Source organism: Rhinolophus sinicus, chromosome 14, assembly GCF_057876585.1.
Source record: "Rhinolophus sinicus isolate RSI-liver-muscle chromosome 14, RSI-T2T, whole genome shotgun sequence".
NCBI lineage: Eukaryota > Metazoa > Chordata > Mammalia > Chiroptera > Rhinolophidae > Rhinolophus > Rhinolophus sinicus.
Window position 1 is genome coordinate 133,964,578 of NC_142514.1, and position 16,287 is coordinate 133,980,864.

General features: G+C 35.1%; 1 protein-coding gene across 1 annotated transcript in view; it reads left to right on the forward strand.

Annotated features, from left to right (window-relative positions):
• Positions 1–16,287, forward strand: part of TENM4 (teneurin transmembrane protein 4) — a 2,724,551-nt gene that overhangs the window by 258,838 nt on the left and 2,449,426 nt on the right. The window lies entirely within an intron of this gene.

Here is a 16,287-nt window from a genome sequence, read left to right on the forward strand (position 1 = left end):
TTAAAGAGATAATTTTACACAATATTTCATATTATAAAAGTTAAGGAAAGTTCATTATTTTTTCATGAGGCTAGTATGAGCTTGGTTCCAAAGTAGGATAAAAGCAGGAAAAAAAAAAGAAGGAAAAGTATGGCCTCATTTCATTTAAGTATTATTCTATTACATCTGTGTGTAAAAAAGAAAAATAATAGTTTTTTCCCCAGAAATGCAATATATTTTTTAATATCACAAAATCTATCAACATGATTAACCATTTTAATTAACTAAAAAGAGAAAAATCACATGAAGATCCCAATAAATGTAGCAAAAGTATTTGATCAAGTTTATTACCTATTTATATAGAAAAGGCTTTTACTGCTAATAATAGAATATAGCTTCCTAACTGAATCACGATTACATATCAAAACATGCAGTAAATATCAAATGCAATGGGCAAACTTTGACTTATTCCCTTTATTACTGAGAGAAGCTTGCAATCACTGCCACCAGAAGTTTTTATTACTGTAGTAAGAAAAGGTATAAAAAGCATAAAGATGTGTAGTAGGACAAAACTTCCATTGCAAATAGTATCATCTATTAAAAAATCAAACAGAATCTATTTATAAACCATTAACTCTAATAAGAGAATTAAGCAAGATGTTCAAATGCAAGATACTAAAAAATCAAAATGTTACTCCTCACCAGATATAAATAGTTTAAAACAAGAATGTGGGATAGTGGGGGGGGGGGGGGAAGGACACTGCTCATAGTAATTACAAAACTAAGTTATCTAAGAATTATCCTGGTAAAGACTGTATATTTGGAATAATAATTAGGTGGAGATAATCTAGGAATCTAGGCATCTTGCCTGAAGGAAATGGATAAATATGGAAGAAATTTATTGTGTAATTATATGATGGAAATGAGAAACAATGAATTAGAGAGACAAATGGTAACACAGTGTTAGGACAAACATAAGTAATAGAATGAGATGTATAGCAAAATGCTCTTTCTGTAATGAAAAAAAATCTAAAAACAAAATTATCCAAAAACATGTATTAAATATATTAGTAGTTAACTATGTTGGAGATGATAGAAATGGGAGTGAATATCAGAGATGATAGGAAAAGAAACAAACCAATAAATTATAAAAATAGTAATTAGGCATTCATGTGTAAATTAGTGGTGATAGAGGGCTATAAGTCGAGTTTCATGATGAACTCAATTCATTGCATGTGAATTAAAACAAAAATTCCTTAAAAAAAAAATTCCTCTCAATGTTTAATGATTAGAACTCAATAAGGAACATCACAGCTCATCAAATACACCATCTTCTTATTTAACAGATGAGAGGATTTAACCTAAGAGGGATTCAATCAATTGTCAAGGTCATGCATCATTAATGATTGGTCTTCCATTTCCCAGTTGTGCTCTCTTTTCTGCACTGTGTGATCTTTCTGCTTGAGAAAGTCCTGTTTTTCTACACTCTTCCCATGAAAGTTTCATCCCTTGGTGCCCCCAATGAACTTACACATTTACATTTTCAACTTCATTAAATAAAATGCCATCCACTTGAGGTGGATTACTGACTTAGCTGATTCTTTCATTGCCCTGCAGAGGATTCAGTTAAAAAGTGTGATTTAAAACAAACAAAAAAAATAGTCTGAAACAAAACAAATGCATTAGTAAGCGTGTAAAGAATCAGTTATCTAATGCAAACAACTCTTTTAATTACTTGAATTGGAACAATTAAAATTTGAAAGTGAGTTATCTTTTTTCTGAATTGAGCCTCATAGTGAAGAGTTTTTAGTCTGTGCAGGCTCTTTGCAGCCAAAGCTCACCTGCCTTTGAGTTAAATTAATTTTTAATACTCTAAGTGTCTTGAGGCCAGTATTTGGAGTGCCATCTCACCTTGTTATCCATAACAGCTTCTAAGCCATAATTGTCTACCTTCTATAAACAAAACAAAACAAAACAAATGTATTAATGACTTGCTGATTCAGTAGAGGCTATTACTATTCATTTTAATAGGAGTTACTGTCTTAGGCATTTTAACATATGTTACATGTATTCAAAATAACCATTGGACAGATGAGAAAAATGAGCCTCAGGATAGTTGAGTAACTTGCACATCATCAGATAAATTAGTGATGGAGCTAGAACTTCAACCCAAACCCAAAGCTTTATCCTACACCACAATATACTGTGTATTCTACTATTGATCAGAGACATTGCAGATGCATATAAAACATGTCTGGCTTTTCCTGATGCATCCCTAGAAGTTCAGTCTTTAGATCTGAAGACTCAGTTTGAAATATAACTGAATTCATCTGTGAGGGAATTAAATACAATGCTATTCTGCCACTTTTGCAAAGTAACCTAAACTGGTGTACGCAGAGTTGCTGATCTGTGTAAAATGATGTCTTGATGTTTCTAGCACCAGTGGGATATAATACAAGATATTCAAAAGGCAATAATAATGATTAAAAAGGTACCAGGCAACCCCTTATGAGTCCCAAGGGATGACATTTATCTAAGAGAATGTGAAGCGACATAAACTTAAGGTCAAAGCTGAAGTAGTCAAACCAGAGGGATACATGGAGATAGAGAGAGAGAGAGAGAGAGAGAGAGAGAGAGAGAGAGAGAGAGAGAGAGAGAGAGCTGTTTCCCCTGCAAGCAGAGATCCATCAAGCAGAAAAATAAATTAACATTTATGAAGAGGGACTACTGCACAGTGACTGGCATTCACCTGGGTGCTTTACACATGTCATTCAACTCCTATAATTGGTGTTGGTAAAGGCCATTGAAATCAGTCGCTGCAATGAGAAACTGTTTTCACTGTTTAGAGGACACAAAGATATATATATATATATCTCCAGAAGACATGGACTTTGTATTCTGGTTCAGCAACATTTTAATTGTTAGACCATGGGGATTTTTTTTTTTAATTTCTCTGAATCTCAGTTTTCTCAGCAGTAAAATGGGATAGTAAATAATATTTTTTATTTTCATATATTTAATTGTGCATCTCAAATAAAGCAGTGCATGTAAACTTTTACAGTTGTGTTTTCATGTTACCCTCTGTGGTCATTGGAAGTATCACGGATGCTAAGATGATGTGATAAAGAGGGAATAGGGAGAACAGAAAATAACTGACAAAATATTTAAATAGAACAAAACTTTAAAAAATATACAGGTTCGATGTAATCCCCATAATAATCCCAATGGCATTTTTATTTATTTTTATTTTCCCAGTGGCGTTTTTAAAGAAATAGAACAAAAAAATCATCAGATATGTATGGAACCTCAAAAGACCCTGAATCGCCAAAGTAATCCCGAAAATAAAGAGCAAGGCGGAGTTATCACACTTCCTGACTTCAATTTATACGAAAAAGTGATAATAATCAAAATAGCATGGTACTGACAGAAAAGCAGACAGACCAATGGGACAGAATTGAGAACCCAGAAATAAACCTTAATATACATGGGCAAATAATTTTTGGAAAAGGCGCCAAAAAAATACCATGGGGGAAAGAAAGCCTTTTCAATAAATGGTGCTGGGAAAATTGGAAAAGCACATGCAGAAGAATGAAGTTAGACTTCACACCAAAATTAACTACACACCAAAATTAGCTCAAAATGGATCTAAGACCTAAATATAAGACCTGATACAATAAAATGCATAGAAGAAAACATAGGTACTAAACTTATGGACCTTAGTCTTAGATAAAATTTTATGAATTTGACCTCAAAGGCAAGGGAAGTAAAAGCAAAAATAATTGAATGTGACTGTATCACACTATATAGGTTCTGAACAGCAAAAGAAGTCATCAACAAAACAAAAAGGCAACTAACCAAAGGGGAAAAGATATTTGCAAACACCTTCAATAAGGATCTAATATCCAAAATATGTAAAGAACTCATACAACTCAACAACAGAAAAACAATCCAATTAAAAAACAGGCAGGGGCAGCCGAATGGCTCAGTTAGTTAGAGCGCGAGCTCTCAACAACAAGGTTGCCAGTTCAATTCCTGCATGGGTAGTGTGCTGCGCCCCCTGCAACTAAAGACTAGAAACAGCAACTGGACTGGGAGCTGAGCTGTGCCTGCCACAACTAGATTGAAGGAGAACGACTTGGAACTGATGGACCCTGGAGAAACATACTGTTTCCCAATATTCACCAATTAAAAAAAAAAAAAAAAAAAAAAATGGGCAGAGGACCTGAACAGACACTTCTGCCAAGAAGACAAACAAACGACCAACAGATAAATGCTCAACTTCACTAGCTATTAGGGAACTGCAAATCAAAACCACAATGAGATACCTCTGCACACCTATTAGAATGGCTATTATCAACAAGACAAGTCATAACAAGTCTTGGAGAAGTTGTGGGGAAAAGGAAACCTTCATATACTGTGGGTGGGAATATAAATTGGCACAGCCACTATGGACAACAGTTTGGGGGTTCCTTAAAATATAAGAATTACCATATGACCCAGCAATCCCTCTTCTGGATATCTGCCCAAAAAGTCTAAAAACATTTTATCCATAAAGATATATGTGCTCCAATGTTCATTGCAGCATAATTCACAGTGGCCAAGACATAGAAACAACCACGGTGTCCTTCCATAGATGATTGGATAAAGAAGATGAGATGTGGTACCTATATACAATGGAATTTTACTCTGCCATAAGAAAATATGAATTACTGCCATTTGCATCAACATGGATATATCTTGAGTTTATTATGCTAAGTGATGTAAGTCAGACAGAAAAAGTCAAGAAGAATATAATTTTACTCATTATAAAACCGAAATATATATACTCATTATATATATATATATATATATATATATATATATTACTCATTATATAAACTGAAAGCAACAAATGAATAAGACAAACTGACAACCAAAAACTCAGACACAGACAACAGTTTAGTAGTTACCAGAGCGTAAGGGGGTAAGGGGAATGGTAGAAAAGGATAAACAGGGTCAAAATATGGTGATGGAAGGAGATGTGACTTTTGGTGGTGGAGCACACCATACAATAAATAGATGATATATTATAGAATTGTACACTTGAAACCTATATAATTTATTAACCAAAGTCACCCCAACAAATGTAATTTAAAATAATCTCCTTACATATAAAGTATAAAAAAATAGTTTTGTGTAAGATTGACAACATCAATTTTTTTCTTTTTCTTTCTTTTTTTTTTGTTTTTTGTTTTTTGAAACATATCATGGACTAGTGATAGAAGCTTTATGATCTAGAATGTGTGGTGTAAAGTAATAATGATGCAACAGGCTATCCTGACTGAGCTTGAAGCAAAATTCTTATAAGCTGGCATGTGGATTTAGCCCTTGGCTAACCACCCTTCTAATAGTCAAATAATATTATATAAAGTTAACTATTATCAAGTTTTTAAGGGGTACTTGAATGGGTTCTAGGTGGCTAATGGGAAAGTGTCTAAACATGTAGTTCAGGTATGTACTGCTAAGTCTGACAGACTGTGGAGTTGATAAGATGTGGGAACACAAGGCTAAAGGCCTACTGAAGAAAATCACCTCATGAAAGGTAGACATTCATGGTGAACTGCATGGCCCAAGTACTAGGATCCCTGAGTCAGAGACAAAAAATGAGACTGGACAATTTTTCCATCTGGACACTCCTCTGCCACCCTCTCTACTGAGGAATAACTGAATGCCCAAGACTGAAAGGCTATAGATTCAGCAAAATCACCAGGGACCCTTGAAGCATTGCTTTGAGTTGACAGTAGACACGGAATAGGGAAAAGATTTGACACTGCCCACCTGTAGGGGATAGATGAGGGCCGTGTGGTACTCTCTGCCTCTGGGGGCTCCCTACAAGTAGCGTGACTTTATGTATCAGCTTGCTCAGGACAGGCTCAGTTTTCATCTTTTCATGCTGTCTCATCTGGTAAGACCTCCATTTTGCTCAGAAGTATCCAGGTTTGGCTAATATATCACTGTGACTATGCCAAAAGGAAAATTATGTGATTCAGTATGTATAAACTAATAGCGTTTAAGGAACACTGAGGTATAAATTTTTGTGTGTGTGTGTTTGGGAATCTCAGAAATAGTTGAATAAAGGGACCTATTGAAAATGCAGAGCTTCCTGTGGATCAAAAGGCTTGGGTTTGGTGCATGAGATTAGGGCAATTACTATAAACGTGATTCATAAACAGCCAGGTGAAAACTGACATGTCTAAATTACAAATGCTATAGATATTCAGAGAGAAAAAAATAATTCAGTGTGGAATCTCATTATCAAGGCAAGCTTTATACAAGGTGGGGCAATGCCTAAGTTACTTGGACAGACTTAAGAGAGGAATAGTGAGGAGGGAGTGAATAAGGAAGATGATTCTATTTGAATATGAAATGGAAAATGATCTCTGAGTCTAAATCTCCAGTAACCACTTCTTATTCTAGTTTAGTCTCAGGACCCTTAAAAATGTGGGAAGCCAAGAGTTGATTTCATATAGTATGGATCTTCCTGACCTCTACTTTATTCCATTCAGTCCCGAGTAAATTATCATATTTGATTTACTAATAAATGAAAAATATCATTCCTTAATACATATAGTTTCTCTAGATGACAAAATTTTCATGCTTTGTGGTTCATGATATACCGAAGGGGATTAGGAAAAAAATTTCATTAATTGAGTGGAGTCCGATTTAGGTTTTCGTCATAGCTCCACTTTATCCTCTGTATGGTCTTTGACATTTATTCAGTATCTCTCCACATTGATTTCTCTGTCTGCACCTCTGAGCAAATAATTTGTGAAGAATAAATCACATGCATTTATAACAATCAACCCTGTGATAGCATATAGTAACCACTCAATAAATGGGTTAGAACACATTTCCATTATACTGATTAATATAAACTCACAATAAATTTGGATTTTTCTTTTACCTTGTTACCCTACATACATTCAAAAGAAAAAAAAATAATGTTCTATCACCTTGTGACTCAGTGTCGACTATTAAAGCATGAAATATCACCAAGTCCTCTGGACTAGATGAAAGAGTCACTGAGATTTAAAGCTCTAACTGATGCAATTTGAGATTTCAGTGCCAGGTGGATTGTACATTACTAACATTTTGGGAAACATTCGTATAGACAACGATGGATTCCTAATTTATAAGAACTTTAAAATGTTAAACGACTTAATGGTTTTTAGCAGGACTGGCTATTTCTTTAATATAAACGTGAGCACGGAAAAAATAAAAAGCCTTATTGATAAACATAATAGGAAAGAAATGTTCCAGTGCCAACTATTTACCTTGAAAAGGTAGTCAGAGTGACGACTTAGATGAAAGTGGGCCTTAGGATGTGGTTATACTATCCTCAATCCACCATTTGAGGCAGGTCCATTTGCTGTTGGAAGAAAGCAGCATTTTTCAATAAACCTTACCTTCAACTTGTATCAGTTTACAATTTACAAAGCTTATTATTCCCTTGATCCTCTCCACAATCCTCTTGGTAGGAACTCACAATAACAGGCCCTTTTTTACAGATGAGAAAACTAATCCAATAGTGAAATTAAATTACGGTGTACAATTTATATGACCCTGAAACCCTGGGCGACAAGTATTAATAATAATACCAATATTATTGTTTTGAGAATTTCTTCAAATTAAGTAACATATATGCCTGATGTATGATCAATACCTGTTTTTTCCTACTTTTCCACATAATGAAATGATGAATTTCAAGCATCAAAGATATACTTGAAGGAGTCACAATTTGAATAAGCTATTATCCTGGAATTTTTCAAATAGAGTTTAAAATGCCTTCTATTATCCCTGCATAAGGACAACCCTATTATAACAGAATCCTTGGTAAATTTGTTTAAATGGGATTTTCTTCTGAAAGAGGCCTGCTTTTGCATCCTTTGCATGGGTGATAACACTGTCTTTCCAGGAGTGTTTTTTCATTGAACTGAAATGGCTCTTGGGTATAATTAAGAGAGTATTGGATTTAGAAAGAGAGATCTAGTCCCTAATACTGAATCTATCGGCGGCTTAATTTGTGCTTTAGGGAGAAGCTCTGACTCTGCAGCACTCAACTTTTGCCTGTGGGTGCCCACCTTTGCGTTAACAGAAACCCAATTAGAATGTTTTGTTCAGGCTAGTGAGGAGTATGGAGAAAGTAGCCCTGAAAGACTGAAGAGCTTTAACCTTGAGTTCTGATGCAAAAGTTGAATAAGAGAGGATAAAATAGCCAACAATTTTGAAGTAGTGTACTGATACCTACCATTTTGTCATACATTTTTTAGAAAAGACTAGAATTTTCTTTGATCTACTGGGGTATGAGATTGCAGTTCCTTCCCTGCTATTCAGTAATTCTATGTGGTTGGGTAAGTCAGTTCACTAATTATGGACACAAATTCTCAATCTGAAATAGGTAGAATAATATTAATCACCAAAGACAATTTTATATCTGTACCTAAAACTTCTAAGAATTATGCCTTTCACATAGAAAGTCCTTGGTAAGTTTCTGTGTGAATAAAACAATCAGTGAGTTAAAGCTTGTACTGATTAATTAATGGATGAAGAGATGAATAAATGCATGTCTTTCATACTGCCTTTACGGCAGGGTTGTGAAGGTGATATAAGACAACATTTGGTGAAAAGGTACAGGATCCATGTACAACTTTTCAACACATAACTAGCTTTAAATGTTAAAATGGGGATGGACATATTGCTTACTCAGTTTGGTATGGCAAGACTTAGCATTATGCCTGATACATAGACTCCATATGGCTTCTTTATTTTTCTGATTTCCAGCCAACATTCAAGGTCTTCCAGATCATTCCATCTCCCATGACTCTATTTCTTCTCTGAGTTCCTAATATAGTATATTTGTAGTTGAATTGTCCTTTGTTTCATGACTGTGAGTTCTTCCTTAGAAAATTTCATAAATGGATAATGCAGATAGCTTCTAAAAACAGCCCAAGGTATACCTTTAGATTATTTGATTGATGATGTTTTGAACTTAAGTTGTTAATTGTTTTACCCCTCTGATATAAGACAAAGAGCCTGAGAGAAAAGATTTGGTGTGATACACAAGAAGGAAGGCATGCCTTGCAGTAAGAGATACCTGAGTTTAATCTTGGCTCAGGAATTTCTTACCCACGTGACCTTGGACAATGTATATCTTTCTTTTATATTTCCATTCCCATTTCTAAATAGTCAAGGTAATGATATATATTCATAGGGTTCTGAATATTAACTGAGAATGTATGTACAGAACCTATTATACATTGACACCTGAAATTTGTTCACTTTCCTTATCCACTTGTTTTGACTACTTCTACTTCTATAAACCTCACTTATTTGCCCAAATGCAAATATTTGTTAAGTACATACTATATATTAGGCAATGTGCTAGATACTGTTTAAGGTCAGTGATGAACTAGAGAAACGCTCTCTAAATGGACCTCAGAGTTATGTGGGAGGTGATAAACATGTAAATAACTTAGTGTAATGGAAGGCATGAAAATAAATGATAAGGAGAGGTATAAGATCACAGCTGTGAAAATGTAGAAAAAAAGAAGCCATTAATTCTGCCTGGTGTAATTAGAAAGTTTCTATGAAAGATGCCACATTTAAAATAAACCTTAGGGGGCGGCCAGGTGGCTCAGTTGGTTAGAGCACAAGCTCTGAACAACAGGGTTGCCAGTTTGATTCCCACATGGGCCAGTGAGCTGCACCCTCCACAACTAGAATGAAGACAATGAGCTGCCACTGAGCTTCCAGAGGGGTGGCCAGATGGCTCAGTTGGTTAGAGTGCGTGCTCTCAACAAGGTTGCTGGTTCAATTCCCGCAGGGGATAGTGGGCTGTGCCCCCTGCAACTAAAGATTGAAAATGGTGACTAGACTTGGAGCTGAGCTGCGCACTCCACAACTAGATTGAGGGACAATGACTTGGAGCTGATGGGCCCTGGAGAAATGCACTGTTCTCCAAGATTCCCCAATAAAAAATTGAAAAAAGAAGAAGAAGAAGAAGAAGAGGAAGAAGAGGAAGAAGAGGAAGAAGAGGAAGAAGAGGAAGAAGAGGAAGAAGAGGAAGAAGAGGAAGAAGAGGAAGAAGAGGAAGAAGAGGAAGAAGAGGAAGAAGGAAGAAGAAGAAGAAGAAGAAGAAGAAGAAGAAGAAGAAGAAGAAGAAGAAGAAGAAGAAGAAGAAGAAGAAGAAGAAGAAGCAGCAGCTAGTTTGTTCTTTAAAAAAATAAAATAATAGGGGGCCGGTCCGGTGGCTCAGGCGGTTAGAGCTCCGTGCTCCTAACTCCGAAGGCTGCCGCTTTGATTCCCACATGGGCCAGTGGGCTCTCAACCACAAGGTTGCCAGTTCAATTCCTCGACTCCTGCAAGGGATGGTGGACTCTGCCCCCTGCAACTAAGATTGAACACGGCGCCTTGAGCTGAGCTGCCGCTGAGCTTCCAGATGGCTCAGTTGGTTGGAGCGCATCCTCTCAACCACAAGGTTGTCAGTTCGACTCCTGGGCTGCGCCCCCTGCAACTAGAAAACGGCAACTGGACCTGGAGCTGAGCTGCACCCTCCACAAGTAAGACTGAAAGGACAACAACTTGAAGCTGAACAGCACCCTCCACAACTAAGATTGAAAGGACAACAACTTGACTTGGAAAATAGGCCTGGACGTACACACTGTTCCCCAATAAAGTCCTGTTCCCCTCCCCCCAAAAAAAAAGATTACATTATATATATATATATATATATATATATATATATATATATGACTTTAAAAAATAAATAAAATAAAATAAAATAAAAAATGAACTTTAGGGAAAATGAGCATAGGTTTGATAGAATAAAGGATAGCATGAAAAAATAATGAAAGTTACAAACACTTTCAGGAAGTCGTGGATGGTTTGGTTTGGCTAAGATATAGGGTGCTATAAAAATATTGTAGGAGGTGAGGCCAATTTGTAATGTGAAAAAAAAAATATGGAAAGATAGGAACATATTTTTTTTAGAATTTATGTTCACAATGATGTCCTATATATAGAAATTTATGCATTATTTCTGTCACTCTACCCAACAGATCACAGATTTATGCACAGGCAAGATTCAAGTCCTGTGCTTGAGGAAGTACTCACAAGGTTCACAGAAATTTTAAGTTTCCCAGATTTTAAAGCCCTTCTTTTTCCCTTTCCGTAAGATGACTGGAATTACCATGCAGCTACATTTCTCTCAGCTGTTTCTCTTAGTCTGTGTATTTTAAAAGGGGTTACTGAACAGGATAACCCTCCATTAAGGACGTTCTGCTCTTATGTCTGATGGTGACAGCGTCTCCCTAAGAATACCCTATGGTTATTATAGGGATTACCCAACTTAATAGCAAGGATACAGGAAGGATACAATTTCTAATTGAATCCCTGGTATTCTTCCATGGACTTTAAAACGATGTGATCATCATGGGACAACTAATTATTTGGGGGTAAATAGATCTTGACTTTATAGCATACGTCAACATAACTCCATCATTTAGAATATCAAGTACATACTAAAAGGAAACATAGATGCATTTCCTTTTAAATTATAAATTTCAGGGCTATCACCTATAAAACTGAAAGATAATGAGTAAGTGCCATACATGCTATAGAATTTTCATCTTTAATATATAAAAAAAAACTTTTATACATCAATACAAAATATAACCATCTCAACAGAAATATAGGCAAAAAAATAATATAGGCATTAAAAAAGAAAGATACTTTGAATTTGTTCTCGTATGTGGCATAAGTAGGTGGCCCAGTTTCATTTTTTTTGCACGTGTCAGTCCAGTTTTCCCAGCACCATTTATTAAATAGACTTTACCCCAGTGTAAATTCTTGCTTCACTTGTAATACATTCAATATGAATGGATTTATTTCTGGGCTCTCTATTCTGTTTCATTGATCTATGTATCTGTTTTTATGCCAGTACCATACTTTTTTGATGACTATAGCCTTGTAGTATGATTTGATGTCAGATAGCATGATACCTCCAACTTTGTTCTTATTTCTCAAGATTGCCATGGCTATTCAGGGTCTTTTATGGTTCCATATAAATTTTAGGATTATATGATCTATTTCTGAGAAAAATGTCATTGTAGTTTAATAGGAATTGCATTGAATCTATGTATTGCCTTAGGTAGTATTGACATTTTAAGTATATTATTTGTATCTTCTTTGATTTCTCTCTTCAGTTTTTCATATTTTTTTCTGAGTATAGGTCTTTTACTTCATTGGTTAAAAAGATTTAAATTTGAGATCCAAAACCATAAAACTACCATAAGAAAATATAGGAAGTAAATTTGCAGACATTACCCTGAGTAATATTTTTACTGATATAGTCCCTCGTGTAAGGGAAGTAAAAGAAAATACATACATATGGGATTACATCAAACTTAAAAGTTTTTTCACGGCAAAGAAAACCATCAATAAAACAAAAAGGCAGCTTACTGATTGAGAGAAGATATTTGTCAATGATACATCTGATAAGGGATTAATATCCAAAATTTATAAAACACTCATTCAACTCAACACCAAAAAAACAAACGACCCAATTAAAAAATGATCAGAGGACCTGAAGAGATATTTCTCCAAAGATGACATACAGATGGCCAACAGACAAATGAAAACATGCTCAGCCTCACGAATCGTTAGAGAAATGCAAATGTAAACCATCATGAGATACCACCTCACTCCAGTCAGAATGGCTATCATCAATAAATGAACAAACAACAAGTGCTGGCAAAGCTGTGGAGAAAAGGGAACCCTGGTGCACTGTTGGTGGGATTGCAGATTAGTGCAGCCACTATGGAAATCAGTATAGAGGTACCTCAAGAAACTGGAAATGGAACTACCTTATGACCCAGTACGTCCACTCTGAGGTATCTATCCAGAGAAATCAAAGACACTAATTCAAAAAAATATATTCACCCCTATGTTTATTGCAGCACTGTTTACAATAGCCAAGACTTGGAAACAATCGAAATGCCCACCGGTACATGACTGGATTAAGAAACTGTGGTACATTTATACAATGGAATATAACTTGGCTATAAAGAAGAATGAAATCTTACCATTTGCAACGATATGGATGGACCTAGAGAACATTATGCTAAGTGAAATAAATCAGTTGGAGAAAGCCAAATACCATATGATCTCACTTATATATGGAATCTAAACAACTGAATAAATTAGCAAAGTAAACAGAAATAGTCTCAGAGATATAGAGGAAAAACTGATGGTTGCTAGGTGGGAGGGGGTGGGGATGAGGGAGAAGGGGAAGGGATTAGAGAGCTTATATGGTAACCACAATATTGCCACGGGGATATGAAAGACAGTTTGGGGAATATAATCGATAATGTTGTAAAGATTTTGTAGGGTGTCAGATGGGCACTTGTCTTATTAGGGAGACAACTTCATGGACTGCATAGATGTACTGTACACCTGAAGCTGAATCTGAATAATATTGTATAATTATATATTAATTATATATATATATTATATATATATATATATATATATTATATATATATATATAATTATATATGTGTGTGTGTATGTATATATATATATATATATATATACACACACACACACACAGTCACAGGATATGGAGTACAGCATAAGGAATAGAGTCAGTGGAATTGTAATAGATATATACAATGTCAGAGGGTCAATAGACTGGGGGAGAGGGGTTATCACTTTGTGTGGGATGAAGTGTCTAACTATTACATTATTTTGTACACCTGAAACTAATAATAATAATAATAATAATAATAATAATAATAATAATAAAGAAAGATATTGAAACTAATAATAGAAGCATGAAAATACTCGTCTATATCACCAATAATCAAATCAATTTAAAGAAACACAAAACTAAGATAGCAGCATTTGTTTTCCTCAATTAGGGACTGTTTGTAAGTGATATCCAGTGTTGTTTGTGATTTAGGGGAGGCATATTCATTTACTACTAGTAGGAGTATAATTGATTATAATTATTTGGAGGACATTTGCCAGTGTATATCTGAAGTCTTTATTTTATTTATATACTTTTAACCAGTAGTTGATAGTTAAAGAACTAATTCATAACGTGTAGGACTTAACTATAAAGGAAGGATGTTCATCATAGCATAGGAAAACTTGACAAAAACATTAATCTCCATACATTAGACGCTTGTATAAATATCCTATAATAATTTTTTAGTATGCAGTACTGTTCAGTTCTTTAAAAGGATGGCATTACAGGACTATATCATAACATATAATATATTCAAACCATTTTATTAGGTAAAACATAGTTTGTAAAACTGTATTATTATTACATTGAAACATCCAACTATGTAATATATTTCCAAACACACACACACACACACACACACACACACACACACACAGACAAACACACACACACACACACACACACACACACCAATGAAATGGAAAAAAATAGTGAGAGTAGATACAATAAAACATATCTGTACATGTTGAAGATATTTGTTTTTGCTATTTTATTATTTTTACTTTTCCACATTTTCCATATTTTAATAAAATTAGAATTTGTATTGTAATAAGAAAAACTATCTTAAAGTATATCTTTGCATTTAAAAAACATATCCAAGCTGCTGTAATATAATTGGTTGTACAAAAAATACTGTATGTACTTGCTACTCAACATGGAAGTTCCTATACCACGTGGCTTCTGTGGGATGAGGGCTTACAAGATACATCAGTTTGCTAATATAGTGCTTAGTTTCAGAAATCACCTGGAAAAACATGTTAACTCTTGGTTATATTGTTCCTTTGTGATGTACTCATACTATGCATCAGTGGGAAAATGATTGGCTATTGAATGAAACATTTTCAGGCAACTGGTTACTTGGTTCTGTCAGGATCCCAGAGCAGGCTCATACCCCAATACCCAGTTCCTAGGTAGTGTGGGGTGAAATTATATTGTGCTTCTGGGTCCTGGGAGCTCTCCTTTGAGTTTCCCACATGGGACGGAGTTGGATGACCTTAATTCTGTTAATTCTGAGTTTCTATGGGACCATATAGGCACACTCACAAGGTGGATGAGATGGGGAAGTATTCAGATTAATTATTATGAAAATTGTCCAGAAGCCCTTTTCTTTCCTACTATAGTATAGGCGCACTTACAGCGTAACTAGAAGATAGAAAATAATTGCATTCTATTACAAAGCCAATGCATTTGATCTTATATGAGTTCTAGGAATGCCTATTTATATCACTAATAGAATATCATCCTGAGTGATAATATTATATAAAAAGTCTAGAAAGGTCAGGAGCATCATTTTGGTAGTATAATAAAATAAAAATTCATTGTGCGAGGATAGCTCGTCTTCTAGTGAATAGCTTTTATATCCTCAGTTGACAATATCAGAGTGAATGCTTCCACAAAGATATTTTAAGTTTGAATTAACAAATAAATCTCATTATTTATCTGAGCCTCTTCCCTATGTGAGCCTCTTCCCTAACAAAGGAGAGCCTGAAGCACTAGGCTGAAAGCAGAATAACAATCTGAGGATCTATATGTACAGAGTGATATAGAAAAAACAAAGCAGACAATTCAAGAAAGGTTTTTAGTTTGAAGTGGAATTGATGTACAGGACGTGATGAAACAAAACGGTGAATGCTTAAATGAAAAAAAAAAAAAAAAGTATAGTAAAAGACACATTACCATTAATCCCCATCAAAATACTCTGCTCCACTTCAAACACACTTATTCATCGTTTTTGCCACTTTCTGATGAAGTTCTGGAGGTCCGCTTTACTTGCACTGTTGTGGATGCTTCCATGTCCTGACTCATTTTGACTTAGAGGAAGAGACAGAAGTCATATGGAACCAGATCCGGTGAATGAGGTGGATGAGGACACCATAATGTTTTTTATTGGACAGAAATTGATGTATACCAGAAGCGAAGGGTGGCACAACGTGTTGTCATGATGCAGGATGATTTAAGCACACTTTAAAACACACCTTCTCTCAACTGTACTAACACCCAACTGACTGCATCAAATAAACTGAACCTTGTCACACACTATTACTACCGTGTTTCCCTGAAAATAAGACCTAACCGGAAAATAAGCCATAGCATGATTTTTCAGGATGACATCCCCTGAACATAAGTCCTAATGCATCTTTTAGAGCCAAAATTAGTATGACCAGGTCTTATTTTTGGGAAACACGGTCAGGTTCAAGGCTCTGCTTCCCGTATTGAAGATCCTTATCTTTCTATTGGAT